A 16,415-nucleotide genomic window follows, 5' to 3' on the forward strand; every position below is an offset into this window, starting at 1 on the left:
AACAAGACTCGTGGCCACTCATTAAAATTAGAATAAAAGAGGTTTAACCTTAAACTACATAGAGGGTTCTTTACTGTAAGAGTGGCAAGGATGTGGAATTCCCTTCCACAGGCGGTGGTCTCATCGGGGAGCATCGATAGTTTCAAGAAACTATTAGATAAGCACCTGAATGACCACAACATACAGGGATATACAATGTAATACTGACACAAAATCATACACATAGGTTGGACTTGATGGACTTGTGTCTTTTTTCAACCTCACCTACTATGTAACTATGTAACATTCTATGTATTTAATGTTTGCTAATGTATTGTATTTCTTTCATCATTCCCTGATTACCATGATTGTAATATGCTGTGAATGTCCCCTTTGTTCTCATGCATGCTTGAATTTTTTAAACTTCCTTTTTTGTCCTTCATGCATATTTGCCTTCATTAACCTCCCCAGCATGCTATCCTGGGCCCATACACACCTAGCCTAGTCACTTAACAATGTATTTTGTCAGCTCCATAGTAGTGCTTTACCCTAAACACCCCCTAAAATATGTACAAATGTTATTTGTGTCCTTAAATTCATGCAGAGTGCCAGAGGCTATTTTTTGGGTACCAAAATCATTTGGAACCCTCCCTCCCCCCAACCGCTAAGTCAACCGATACCAATCCTCTATCTGCTGACTTTGCCAAATCCAAACACACTATACCTACCTCTTTTGTGGTCAGATTTCTGTATACATTCACCAAAGCATGTAGTGAAAGGGCCTGCCAGAATACTTTTAAATGGTGCTTTTTAAAGTTTTGTTCTCCTATTATCTTGATAGGTAATTTCAGAATGTAAAAAAGTGCTTCAGTTTGTACAATGTGTATTTATATTTTTGTATTATGACACTTCTTACCTGTTAAGTGGATTTGCCTTTAGTAAATAACCCCCATTTTAGTGTAAACACCAACTTAGTCCAAAAAATTATATTGAGCATTGAAAGAAGAAGCCAAACACTGTTGAGTAGAAAACTTTTTACTCTGTGCACATTCACATGTGCGTTAGAAAAAGGTTTTTGAACAAACCAACATATTTTAGTAATAACATTTTTGTTTTTGACAGTACAAATAGCCTTTTTTGTGTTAAAACAAGCATGTTTAAAACCATAAAACAATACACAACTCAGGAACAAAGTGAAGGCAATATCAGACATTAGTATGTCCAAACTGTGTTGATATTGCCTTCATCAGATGGGGTGATGTCACCCCTGTGAAAGCCACATTTTGAAAATGCACACAAATTGAGAGTCACAATGGGGATTTCCCTCCTGATCCCATGCCTAATCTCAACATGTGCTAGCTCCCATCATGGGTGATCAATGGACATGTTTCGAGGGTGCAACCCCTTCCTCTCATCTACTTTAGTTGCGAGGAAGGGATTGCACTCCCAAAACGCGTACCTTGATATCCCGTGATGGCAGATAGCACATGTTGACACACTTTGTGCATCTTCAAAATTTGGCTTTCTATAAAATATTTAAAATGTGTGAAAATAATAAAAATACAAACAAACTAGAAGAATTTCGGGGTGTTTTAGATTCTGCCTAAAACATCAATGATGTTTTTGAGTCTTTTTTCCACATCATTGATGTCTTCCTTGATCTTCTGTAAATCACAATTGCATACCATGATCTCCCCGATGAGGACGTGTGCACTTGCACTTGTGAAATGAGATTCTTCTTCCCCAACATCCACATCACCTAAAATAAAAAAACACCATGTATTATAAATATGCAGGCATCCACCTATTACCTGAAGCTGTGGTCTCAGACACTCACCTGTTGTGGTCACTATTTCGCCCACTTCATAAACCTCTCCTTCCGCCACATCTTCTGGTTGTGGTGTGGGGATTTCCTTTTCTTTAGGAGGTGGGGGGTCCCTGGTGTCCTCAGATGTCCCGAGTCTTTTCTCCCCTATGTGAATAAAAAAAAGGTATACTTAGCACACAGATATTTGATGTGAGAAATAGTAATCTGAAACATTGCTTGAAAGTGTCATACAATTGTCTTTTTTGGCAGAGTTCCAAGCTGAAGAGATTATTTTTTTCCTTTATAAAGCTAGAATACTTACCTTTTTTGTACAATTTTCACACATGGAGACACCCCTAGTATCCACTGGAGCACCTAAAAAGGGTGTTCTGGTGTCCCACACTAGTGTTCCTGTGTCCAGATGTGTAAACAGCTGCTGAGTGTCCTCTCCTTACACTGAATCAAGTTTGCATTTCATTATAGTTACAAACCCATCTAGACAACAAACTTCTTTTAATACAAATAGGCATGAACAAATGTATTTAACCTGCATCTGCCAAAAAACATTGTATTAGTGGGCGAACGAACAATGTTTACTATGAAATATTATTGTGCCCACGAACCTGAAACTTGCCATTTTAAACTGTACAACAGTAAAGAAAAGCACATGGAGCAGCATGCAAGTAATAATAATAATAGGAACACACGACGACTACTTACTTTTTTGAAGAACTCTCTTGATCTTTCTGTACTGATCATGCTCCCTCAATTTCAGATCTGACCAGTGTTTCCTCAATTGATCCTTGGATCTCCGTGCTCCAAAATTCCTGTGCAGACTTTTCACAACTTTAATCATGATCTTGGCCTTTCTCACATTTGGGTTTGGGTAAGGTCCATGCTTCCCGTCATAGTCGGCCCTCTTCAAGATGTCCACCATCTCCACCATCTCTATAAAGGACATATTTGAGGCCTTAAATCTCCTCTGGGATCGGGACATTCGTGGCTCCGGCCTTTCGTGGCTCCGGCCTTTCGTCGTTGCTGCTGCTGCTGTCTGCATGCACTTGATCTTTCTCCGCCATGTGCTCTCCCACTACACCGAAAGACAAGGGGCGGGGAATAGACTAGAAAGAACATCAGGGGCAGGCGGAGTTTCATGCATGCGCAGTGTATATAAAGAGTAACACGCGTGCATCGTACGTATGATCTGTGAGCGGAGGAAGGAGTAGAGGAAGCGCCGATCGTTCTAACGAAGGTACAAGTTTAACTTGGTGCGTCAGTGGCCTATACTGCTTCTAGATTGAGGCCTATATTGGGACAAGATTAGGAGAGTTTAGCCTGACATTAGGGTTTGTCTTGTGTGTCTTGCAGAGGAAATGGATGGCTTCAATGACAAGTACAGGGAGCTGTCCTGTCTGTGGCAGGTGAAACATCCGCATTATAATCATAAACAAAAGAGGCAGGCAGCGCTGGAGAAACTGCTGGAGTTGGTGAAGCCGCAGATCCCCGCGGCAACCATCCCCTATTTGAAGGCAAAAATTGGTGGGCTGAGGAGCACTTATAATAGGAAGCGCAAAAAAGTCCAGGATTCCATGAGATCAGGAGCAGCAGCAGATGCTATTTATGTCCCCAGGCTGTGGTACTATGACAGATTGTGTTTTCTGTCAGACCAGACTGAAGTCAGGAAGTCACTCTCAACCCTTCCCTCCACTCTTCCTTCCACTCTTCCTTCCACCCCAGCTGAGGCTTCCGACGTCCAACCTGGGCCTTCCAGCCAGGAAGAAGTGGAGGAGCCCAGCTTAAGCCAGGTATAGCATTGTTTTACATATTTCTTGTCGCAAAATTAATGATGTTAACTGGATGTTATTATTGATCACTAATTGCTGATTTAACCACTTGCTTACTGGGCACTTAAACTCCCCTCCTATCCAGACCAATTTTCAGCTTTCAGCGCTGATGCGCTTTGAATGACAATTGCGCGGTCATACAACACTGTACCCAAATGAAATTTTTATCATTTTTTCACCACAAATAGAGCTTTCTTTTGGTGGTATTTGATCACCTCTGCAGTTTTTAATTTTTGTTAAAAAAATGTAAAAAACTGAATTAAAAAAATATATATATATATTTTTATATTTTGTTATAAAAAATTCAAAACAGGTCATTTTTCTCCTTCTTTGATGTAGGCTGATGAGGCGACAGTGATGGGCACTGATAGGTGGCAGTGATGGGCACTGATGGGTGGAAGTGATGGGCAGCACTGCTAGGTGGCACTGATTGGCACTACAGGTGGGCATTGATAGGTGGCACTTGTGGGCATTGATCGGTGGCACTTGTGGGCATTGATAGGTGGCACTTGTGGGCACTGTTAGGTGGCACTGTGGGCATTGTTAGGTGGCACATGTGCCTCTTCCACTTCGGGACCGATGTCCCTCAGATCCGAGCCGATGATCAGCTTTTTTTTCTACTCACGCTGTCAGCGTGAGTAGAAAAAAAAAAGATTACCGATCTTTTGTTTACATCATGTGATCAGCTGTCATTGGCTGACAGCTGATCACATGGTAAGGGTCTGGGACCGGCCCCTTACTTGGATCGGTGATCACCCCAGTCTCAGTGGCTCGGTGATCACAGCGCGCGCGGCTCGTGCCCTGCAGGGCGCGTGCACAAGGGAGGCCATCGTATGACGGCCTCCCGGGAATTCAGGTCCGCGCTGTGGCCGTCATTCGGCCATAGCACGGATGTGAAGTGGTTATTAAAGTGTTTTACATATCAATAGGCAGTAGCGGCCAAAAATGTTTGGGACAAGAATGGAAAATGCTGGGTTGAGAATGATAGTCTTTTCTATTTGTTAACATTCAATTGCAACAGTCATGAGCTCAAAATTGTGTGTGATTGATGAATAAAAAACTAAAACTATGTCCCTTTTTCATACACAGGAAAGCCTCTGCCAGGAGGAGGGCATGGAATGTGGCAGCCAGGAGGAGGCTGTGGAATGTGGCAGCCAGGAGGTGGCGGGGGAAAGTGGCAGCCAGGAGGTGGCGGGGGAAAGTGGCAGCCAGGGGGTATCCCGGCACAATAGCCTGACCGAATCCCAGGTCTCTCCCCTCCGTCTTAAAACCAAAAGGCCCAAAAACACAGCCTTGAAGCAAGCCTGGAAGGAAGAGTGGAAGGAAGACAGGAGTGTGATGGCCTGGGTTCAGCCTGCTCTGACAAAAGATGCAGGCTGTGGTATGACCACAGCCTGGGGACATATATGTCATCTGCTGCTGTTCCTGATCTCTTGTAGTCCGGGACTGGATTGTGCTCACTATTATATGAACTCCTCATGCTACCAGTTTTGGCTGTAAAATAGTTGATGTGTGCCCTGGGGTACAAAGGCTTCACCAATTTCACCAGTTTCTCCAGCGTTGCCTTCCTTTTTATTTTATTATGACCCATAATAAATGGCTATTTTGTATTCACAAAGGCTTGCCTACGTGTTTTACTTAAAAAAGGACAGTTTGTTTGTGAGTAGGCAGGTACATTTCCTAAATACAATGTCAAATTAACAAGAGACACCAACACAAACCAACCTCCTTGAGGTTAAAAAAATACAAGATAATAATGGTGTTGTGGTAACTTGACACACAAAGCGAAAAACAATATTATGGAGAGCACTAGGGAAAAAAAAGCAGAAGATCTTAATAAAAAAAACAAAAAAACAATATAAACAAAAATTAAAAACATTATTATGGAGAGAATTTCCGACAACAAGCTCCCATTGAACATTTGTTGTCAGAAATTCTGACCTGTGTACGCGGCATAAGAATGCCCATCAATGCAGCCTCATCAGTGCCCATCAGTGCAGGATACCAATGCTGCCTTATCAGTGCAACTTCATCAGTGCTCATTAGTGCAGCTTATCAGTGCCCATCAGTGCCACCTAATCAGTGGCAATCAGTGCCGCCTCATCAGTGGCCATCAGTGCTGCCTCATCAGTGGCTATCAGTGCAGCCTATCAGTGCCCATCAGTGCAGCCTATCAGTGCCCATCAGTGCAGCCTATCAGTGCCCATTAGTGCAACCTCATCAGTGCTTATTAGTGCCCATCAGTGCAGCATATCATTGCCCATCAGTGCAGCCTATCATTGCTTATCAGTGCAGCATATCATTGTCCATCAGTGCAGCCTATAAGCTGTTGATTTAATCTTTTGCTGTATGGTTTTTAACCAATAAACAAAGCGTTGTTGGAGTGCAGCCATCCGGATTGAATTCTTTTCTATATGCAACTTTGCGTACTGAGCCAGCACCATTATTTGAGGAGGAGAAGATTTTTTGTGACCCAGACACCTGGAGCGGGTTCTTTTCCCAGCCTATCATTGTCCATCAGTGCAGCGTATCATTGCCCATCAGTGCAGCGTATCATTGCCCATCAGTGCAGCGTATCATTGCCCTTCAGTGCAGCCTATCATTGCCCATCCATGCAGTCTATCTTTGCCCATCCGTGTAGCATATCAGTGTCCATCAGTGCAGCCTATCATTGCCCATCAGTGCAGCCTATCATTGCCCATCAGTGCAGCCTATCATTGCCCATCAGTGCAGCCTATCATTGCCCATCAGTGCAGCCTATCATTGTCTATCAGTGCAGCCCATTATTGCCTATCAGTGCAGCGTATCACTGTTCATCAGTGCAGCATATCATTGACCATCTGTGCAGCGTATCATTGCCCATCAGTGCAGCCTATCATTGCCCATCCATTCAGCATATCATTGCCCATCTGTGCAGCGTATCATTGCCCATCTGTGCAGCGTATCATTGCCCATCTGTGCAGCGTATCATTGCCCATCTGTGCAGCGTATCACTGCTCATCAGTGCAGCGTATCATTGCCCATCTGTGCAGCATATCATTGCCTATCTGTGCAGCGTATCATTGCCCATCAATGCAGCCTATCATTGCCCATCAGTGCAGCCTATCATTGTCCATCAGTGCAGCCTATCATTGCCCATCTGTGCAGCATATCATTGCCCATCAGTGCAGTATAATATTGCCCATCAGTGCAGCCTATCATTACCCAAAGTGCAGCAGGGAGGAATCAGGAGGATCTGGGGCCAGATTGCCCAAAGTGCAGCAGGGAGGAATCAGGAGGATCTGGGGCCAGATTGCACAAAGCGGGGATCTCCCGTTGAGACACATCTTGTATATGAATAGCCACACTGTCAAACAAAGTCCCGCCTCCTGGACCGGCCACTCTAATAGACAGAACACTGGTCCAATGCCAGTCCAGGAGGGGGGAATATGTTTGACAGCGCGGCTATTCATATACAAGATGTGTCTCAGTGGGAGATTCCTGCTCTGCGCGATCTGGCCACCAGTTCCTCCTGACAGTTTCCTGGCTGATCGCTTGCAGCCTTTTGTACAGGAAATCAGAGCGGTCTGGGAGGCAGGGGGTCCCACCTTAGGGCCGCTCTGATGGCTGCACCGCTTCTGCCTGAACCGATCAGCCAGGAAACTGTCAGCCCAGTTTGCCCCTGCTCCTCACTCGCCCTGCACTAATTTCCACTCGCCAAATGCGAGCAGGTGAGTGGAAATTTTGAGGGCTGCCTTATATCATAAACTAGATGGCTTCTCTGTCTCCTGTGTTTAGACAACTTTCCTGTAAATCCTACAAAAATTGCAAAAAATACAGTACCTGCCACAGGTTTTTTTTCCCTCAGAGAATAGATGCAGGTACTCCCCTCTTCCAAGTCACCAGACTCTGCCCCCTACCTACCTCCGAGCACCATCCCTTGATTCCACCCCCCACCCACCTCCCAGTGCTGCTCTTTTTAGAGAATATAGAACCAAGTATCATTGTGTGTGCTAAGTAATTTGTATGGAATTTAAGGATAATATAAAAAGCAATAAAACAGATCCGCTGCAGCAATCAGCAATAGCCCCCCCAAGCAACAATAGATCCCGTGCAACAAAATGCCCCCTAACAATAACAGTTCCACCCCAAGAACAATAGACCCCCAACAGCAACAAAAGATCTACCAACAGCCAGCATTAATAGACCCTCCAGCAGCCAAAAACAATAGCGCCCTCCCTCAGCAGTAGATCCCTCCCAGCAACAATTGACCCCCCAGCAACCTAAGACCCATCCCTCAACAATATATTCCCCAAAGCAACAATAGATCCCCAGTAGCCAGCATTAATAGACCCTCCAGCACATGCCAGCACCCCATGCCTTTAGATACATTCAGTCCTGAAGGTGCCGGAACTGCGTTCTCCCACGTTCCCACTGAAAAAAAGCTCTGACGTGCAGTCAAGATGAACACAACAGCCAAGAACTGGCCACAGAAATCTCTATGCCCACAGTAAAGACTATGGCAGGGAAACATTATAGTGCTTCACTATAGGAGACGCCTGGGATGGAGCTCTGTAGCACAGTAATATTTTGTGTTTACCCATTTTGTGACAATTTTTTTAAGTTTAGATGTGAAAACCAGAATGAGGGTTTAGATGTGAAGGTCAGTTAACTTGACAAAAACTCTTTGACTAATTTTTTCAGTTTGACATTATTGTTATTATACAGGATTTAAATAGTCCCAACAGTTTGCACAGAGCTTTACAACACGAGAGCAGACAGTACAGTTACATTACAATTCAATACAGGAGGAATCAGAAGGCCCTGACACCAGGCCTCAGAGCGAGGACTGTACAAAGTTGTGCATTACTAGTTCTCATCTGCAAGTTTAATCAACATTCTCATGACAAATTGCCTTTTTCAAGTCATATTGTAATCCAGAATGGGTTAAATTAACATACTAGATTAAACTCTATACTCAAGGTATTATTTATTGGAATTAACTCTTGTTTTTTTTATATTATCAGGAATAAAAATCTAAAAATCTCTAATTTTATCTTCTACAAGATTCCAACTTTTCTCCTGACTTCACATATGTACTCTTACATATAATATTATATAAATCATTGTAAATGGATCTCATTAGACAAATTCCCACTGTAGCCAGGCCTTCGAGGCTGCATAAATATTTGAAATGAAACAGGAATGTTCAGGGTTATGCAAAACATTCTCCTCTGCTATATTATCCATGTCTAGAAAAGAAAGAAAAAATGTGACTCAGCATAATACATGATAAAATACATGCTTATAGGCTTAAGGTATGACTACCTCGTTTACTGTCTGTGGTAGCAGAAGCACTATATTGTTTAATAATCTAGCAGACTGTAATTTATGTTAATTGTCATAAAGTAATTATTGTAACTCTGCGATCAAAACATCAAAAACTTTGGTTCATTTTCTAGAGGCCTGGAGAAAAATGTGTACAAATAATAATGATTACTCATTATAATTGGTAAGTGTTCTATCTAAGACATGTAACTGCAGGTTTCTCATCCCATTTGGCAAGCACACCAAATAAGACATGTTACTGCAGGATTTAAGCAATCATCTAACCTTTATGCTTCTACTGTGAAAAATACCTTGGCAGCCTATTGCTGAGTATCTTCCCAGGAGGGAATACAGACATCTGGTAAAATTATTGAAAGAAACACACCCAGGACTATCCCATGTTTATACACTACATCTAAAAATGTATATAGATTCCTTTTGAGAAAGATTGCATCTTATGCTTTTTTAGGCTGATCTTTATGATAAATATTCCCAGGTGTGGTCATGTTCTCAGTTGGTGAATACAAATATTACTCTGGTTACTAATATGGTATATTTCTATGAGTGAATGTTTGTATGAAGCACCAAAGCAAACAAACAGAGATTTATAGTATTATAAAGATGGCAAAAAATGTAGTCAACCATCTCTATGACTTCCATTTTATGGACATAGTCCAGAAAGAACCAATTGTAGTCAGTTCATTTTTATTTTTAAAATACAAATTGCCTAAAACCAACTGAAATGAATTGTGATCAGAGTAATCTGAATCTTATGAGTGCTTGGTCCCATTCTGATATGGCCTGCTCTTTACAAGTAACAGATGGAATTTAAAATTTGGAAATGATGTACCTAACCATTTCAGCCCCAGAAGGATGTGCCCCCTTAATGACAAGGGCATTTTTTGCGATACGGCACTGCGTTGCTTTAACTGACAATTGCGCAGTCGTGCGATGTTGTACCCAAACAAAATCGATCACCTCTGCAGTTTTTATTTTTTGTGCTATAAACAAAAAAAGACTGAACTATTTTTTTTACTTTTTGCTATAATACATATCCCCCCCCCCCAAAAAAATATAAAAAAACAAATTTGTTCATCAGTTTAGGCTGATATATTTTCTTCTACATATTGTTGGTAAAAAAAATTGCAATAGCCATATATTGATTGATTTTCACAAAAGTTATCACGTCTACAAACTACGGGATAGCTTTAGGGACTTTTATTTTGTTTTATTGTTTTTTCTGGTAATGGCAGCGAACTGGTCCCCAAATGACACTTTTTGGGGACCATTGACATTATTACATTGATCAGTGCTGTAAAAATGTCACTGGCAGGGAAGGGGTTAACACCAGGGGGCGATCAAGTGTTAAGTGTGTTCCCTCAGCATGTTCTAACTGTAGGGGGGATGGGCTTACTGGAACATGACAGATCACGGTTCCTGATCACTGGGAACAGTAGATCTCTGTCATGTCATGTGGCAGAACAGGGAATCGCCTGAATCGCTTTGTTTACATAGGCAGTTCCCCCTTCTGCCTCTCCTCACCGCGATCGTGGGTCGCCGGCGGACAACGAGTCCGCGGGACCCGCTATCCTCATTGCATGGACCGACGTACAGGTACGTCGGTTCGCGCAGGAGAGCCGACCTGCTGCAGTATATCTGCGTGATCTGGTCGGCTAGTGGTTAATCTTACATCATGTTGATAGTTTTGCAAAACCATTAGCATTTTACTATATACAGTATGTTTCAAGAACAAATTAATATAGAGATGGTCAGAAGTAACAAGCTATTATTTTTAAATTAAGAGCTGCATTCAACAGTAGAAGAGGCTAATATGTGCTACTACACAAAAATCCAGTAGAATTACTTACTTTAATTAAAAATAAAACAAAATATAAACTCATTTTATGCCACAATGCCCTATCCCCAGAGAATTTTAAACCATCTGAAAGGAGAATGGTTTTAAAGATGATATTATATCACAGCTACAATGCCTTGAAAAAGTATTCACACCCTTTGAAATTTTCCACATTTTGTCATGTTACAGCCAAAAACGTAAATGTATTTAATTGGGATTTTATGTGATGGACCAACACAAAGTGGCACATAATTGTGAAGTAGAAGGAAAATGATAAATGGTTTTCATTTTTTTTTTTTTTACAAATAAGTATCTGAAAAGTGTGGCATGTGTTTGTATCAGCCCCCTGAGTCAATACTTTGTAGAACCACATTTCGCTGCAATTACAGCTACAAGCCTTTTTGGGATGTCTCTACCAGCTTTACACATCTAGAGAGTGACATATTTGCCCATTCTTCTTTGCAAAATAGCTCAAGCTCTGTCAGATTAGATGGAGAGCATCTGCGAACAGCAATTTTCAAGTCTTGCTACATATTCTCATTTGGATTTAGGTCGGGACTTTGACTGGACCGTTGTAACACATGAATCTTTGATCTAAACCATTCCATTGTAGCTCCGGCTGTATGTTTAGGGTTGTTGTCCTTCTGGAAGGTAAACCTCTGCCCCAGTCTGAAGTTTTGCCCTGTATTTGGCTCCATCCATCTTCTCATCAACTCTGACCAGCTTCCCTGTCCCTGCTTTCACGGCGGGGATGGTGTGTTCAGGTGATGTGCAGTGTTAGTTTTCTGCCAAACACATAGCGTTTTGCTTTTGGGCCACAAAGTTCAATTTTAGTCTCATCTGGCCAGAGCACCTTCTTCCACATGTTTGCTGTGTCCCCCACATGGCTTCTCACAAACTGCAAATGGGACTTCCTATGGCTTTCTTTCAACAATGACTTTCTTATTGCCACTCTTCCATAAAGGCCAGATTTGTGGCATGCAAGACTAATGCCCTGTACACACGGTAGGATTTTCCGACAACAAAATCCATGTTTTTTTTTCTGACGGATGTTGGCTCAAACTTGTCTTGCATACACACGGTCACACAAAGTTGGTTGGAAATTCCGAATGTCAAGAACGCGGTGACGTACAACATGTATGACCCGAGAAAAATGAAGTTTAATAGCCAGTGCTGCTCTTCTGCTTGATTCTGAGCACGCATGGAATTTTGTGCGTCAGAATTGTGTACACACAATCGGAATTTACAACAATGGATTTTGTTGTGGGAAAATTTGAGAACCAACTCTCAAATTTTTTGTGACAGAAATTCTGATGAATTTCCGTCATCCCATTTGGCAAGCACACCAAATAAGACATGTTACTGCAGGATTTAAGCAATCATCTAACCTTTATGCTTCTACTGTGAAAAATACCTTGGCAGCCTATTGCTGAGTATCTTCCCAGGAGGGAATACAGACATCTGGTAAAATTATTGAAAGAAACACACCCAGGACTATCCCATGTTTATACACTACATCTAAAAATGTATATAGATTCCTTTTGAGAAAGATTGCGTCTTATGCTTTTTTAGGCTGATCTTTATGATAAATATTCCCAGGTGTGGTCATGTTCTCAGTTGGTGAATACAAATATTATTCTGGTTACTAATATGGTATATTTCTATGAGTGAATGTTTGTATGAAGCACCAAAGCAAACAAACAGAGATTTACAGTATTATAAAGATCGCATGGCAAAAAATTTAGTCAACTATCTCTATGACTTCCATTTTATGGACATAGTCCAGAAAGAACCGATTGTAGTCAGTTCATTTTTATTTTTAAAATACAAATTGCTTAAAACCAACTGAAATGAATTGTGATCAGAGTAATCTGAATCTTATGAGTGCTTGGTCCCATTCTGATATGGCCTGCTCTTTATAAGTAACAGATGGAATTTAAAATTTGGAAATGATGTACCTAACCATTTCAGCCCCAGAAGGATTTGCCCCCTTAATGACAAGGGCATTTTTTGCAATACGGCACTGCGTTGCTTTAACTGACAATTGCGCAGTCGTGCGATGTTGTACCCAAACAAAATTGATCACCTCTGCAGTTTTTTTTTTTTGTGCTATAAACAAAAAAAGACTGAACATTTTTTTTTTACTTTCTGTTATAATACATATCCCCCCAAAAAATATAAAAAAACAAATCTGTTCATCAGTTTAGGCCGATATATTTTCTTCTACATATTGTTGGTAAAAAAATATTGCAATAGCCATATATTGATTGATTTTCACAAAAGTTATCACGTCTACAAACTACGGGATAGCTTTAGGGACTTTTATTTTGTTTTATTGTTTTTTTTGGTAATGGCAGCGAACTGGTCCCCAAATGACAATTTTGGGGACCATTGACATTATTACATTGATCAGTGCTGTAAAAATGTCACTGGCAGGGAAGGGGTTACCACTAGGGGGCGATCAAGTGTTAAGTGTGTTCCCTCAGTATGTTCTAACTGTAGGGGGGATGGGTTACTGGAACATGACAGAGATCACTGTTCCCGATCACTGGGAACAGTAGATCTCTGTCATGTCATCTGGCAGAACGGGGAATCGCCTTGTTTACATAGGCAGTTCCCCATTCTGCCTCTCCTCACCGCGATCGTGGGTCACCGTCGGACATCGAGTCCGCGGGACCCGCTATCCTCATTGCATGGACCGACGTACAGGTACGTCGGTTCGCGCAGGAGAGCCGACCTGCTGAAGTATATCTGCGTGAGCTGGTCGGCTAGTGGTTAATCTTACTTCATGTTGATAGTTTTGCAAAACCATTAGTATTTTACTATATACAGTATGTTTCAAGAACAAATTAATATAGAGATGGTCAGAAGTAACAAGCTATTATTTTTAAATTAAGCACTGCATTCAACAGTAGAAGAGGCTAATATGTGCTACTACACAAAAATCCAGTAGAATTACTTACTTTAATTAAAAATAAAACAAAATATAAACTCATTTTATGCCACAATGCTCTATCCCCAGAGAGTTTTAAACCATCTGAAAGGAGAATGGTTTTAAAGATGATATTATATCACAGCTATAATGCCTTGAAAAAGTATTCACACCCTTTGAAATTTTCCACATTTTGTCATGTTACAACCAAAAACGTAAATGTATTTAATTGGGATTTTATGTGATGGACCAACACAAAGTGGCACATAATTGTGAAGTGGAAGGGAAATGATAAATGGTTTTCATTTTTATTTACAAATAAGTATCTGAAAAGTGTGGCATATGTTTGTATCAGCCCTCTGAGTCAATACTTTGTAGAATCACCTTTCGCTGCAATTACAGCTACAAGCCTTTTTAGGAATGTCTCTACCAGCTTTACACATCTAGAGAGTAAAATTTTTCCTCATTCTTCTTTGCAAAATAGCTCAAGCTCTGTCAGATTGGATGGAGAGCATCTGTGAACAGCAATTTTCAAGTCTTGCCACATATTCTCATTTGGATTTAGGTCGGGACTTTGACTGGACCATTGTAACACATGAATCTTTGATCTAAACCATTCCATTGTAGCTCTGGCTGTATATTTAGGGTTGTTGTCCTGCTGGAAGGTAAACCCCTGCCCCAGTCTGAAGTTTTGCCCTGTATTTGGCTCCATCCATCTTCTCATCAACTCTGACTAGCTTCCCTGTCCCTGCTGAAGAAAAGCATCCCCACAACATGATGCTGCCACCACCATGTTTCACGGCGGGGATGGTGTGTTCAGGTGATGTGCAGTGTTAGTTTTTTGCCAAACACATAGCGTTTTGCTTTTGGGCCACAAAGTTCAATTTTAGTCTCATCTGGCTAGAGCACCTTCTTCCACATGTTTGCTGTGTCCCCCACATGGCTTCTCACAAACTGCAAATGGGACTTCCTATGGCCTTCTTTCAACAATGGCTTTCTTATTGCCACTCTTCCATAAAAGCCAGATTTGTGGCGTGCAAGACTAATGCCCTGTACACACGATAGGATTTTCCGACAACAAAATCCATGTTTTTATTTCTGACGGATGTTGGCTCAAACTTGTCTTGCATACACACGGTCACACAAAGTTGGTCAGAAATTCTGAACGTCAAGAACGCGGTGACGTACAACATGTACGACGAGCCGAGAAAAGTTCAATAGCCAGTGCTGCTCTTCTGTTTGATTCTGAGCATGCGTGGAACTTTGTGCGTCGGAATTGTGTACACACAATCGGAATTTACAACAATGGATCTTGTTGTGGGAAAATTTGAGAACCAGCTCTCAAATTTTGTGTGACAGAAATTCTGATGAAAAATGTCCGATGGAGCCTACACACAGTCGGAATTTCCGACAACAAGCTCCTATCAAAACTTTTTCCTTCAGAAAATCCTATCGTGTGTATCGGGCATAATAGTTGTCCTGTGGATAGATTCTCCCTCCTGAGCTGTGGATCCCTGCAGCTCCTCCAGAGTTACCATGGGCCTCTTGGCTGCTTCTCTGATTAATGCTCTCCTTGCCCGGCCTATCAGTTTGGGTGGACGGCCACGTCTTGGTAGGTTTGCAGTTGTGCCATACTCTTTTCATTTTTGGATGATGGATTGAAGAGTGGTCCATGAGATGTTCAAAACTTGGGATTTTTATAACCTAACCCTGGTTTAAACTTCTCCACAACTTTAACCCTGACCTGTCTAGTCTGTTCCCTGTCCTTCATGATGCTGTTTGTTCACTAAGGTTCTCTAACAAACATCTGAGGGCTTCACAGAACAGCTGTATTTATACTATGATTAAATTACACACAGGTGAACTCTATTTACTAATTAGAGTGCCTTGCAAAAGTATTCACCCCCCCTTGGCATTTTTCGTGTTTTGTTGCCTCACAATCTGGAATTAACATTGATTGTTTGAGGATTTGCATCATTTAATTTACAGAACATGCCCACAACTTTGAAGATTTTTTATTTTTTTATTTTGAAGCAAACAACACATAGGACAAAATAACAGAAAAAGTCAATGTGCATAACTATTCACCCCCCTAAAGTCAATACTTTGTAGAGCCACCTTTTGCAGCTATCACAGATCCAAGTCGCTTTGGATAAGTCTCTATGAGATTGCCACATCTTACCACTGAGATTATTGCCCATTCCTCCTTGCAAAACTGCTCCAGCTCCTTCAAGTTGGATGGTTTGCCCTTGTGAACAGCAATCTTTAAGTCTGACCACGTATTTTCTATTGGATTGAGGTCTGGGCTTTGACTAGGCCATTCCAACACATTTACATGTTTCCCCTTAAACCACTCAAGTGTTGCTTTAGCAGTGTCTTTGGGGTCATTGTCCTGCTGGAAGGTGAACCTTCGTCCCAGCCTCAAATCACACACAGAGCGGTACAGATTTTGCTCAAGAATATCCCTGTATTTAGCACCACCCATCTTTCCCTCAACTCCGACCAGCTTCCCAGTCCCAACTGCTGAAAAACATCCCCACAGCATGATGCTGTCACCACCATGTTTCACTGTGAGGATGGTGTTCTTTGGGTGATGTGATGTGTTGAGTTTGCACCAGACAAAGCATTTTCTTTGATGGCCAAATAGTTCAGTTTTGGTCTCATCAGGCCAGAGCACCTTCCTCCATACAT

This window comes from Aquarana catesbeiana, linkage group LG06 (genome assembly GCF_042186555.1).
Source record: "Aquarana catesbeiana isolate 2022-GZ linkage group LG06, ASM4218655v1, whole genome shotgun sequence".
NCBI lineage: Eukaryota > Metazoa > Chordata > Amphibia > Anura > Ranidae > Aquarana > Aquarana catesbeiana.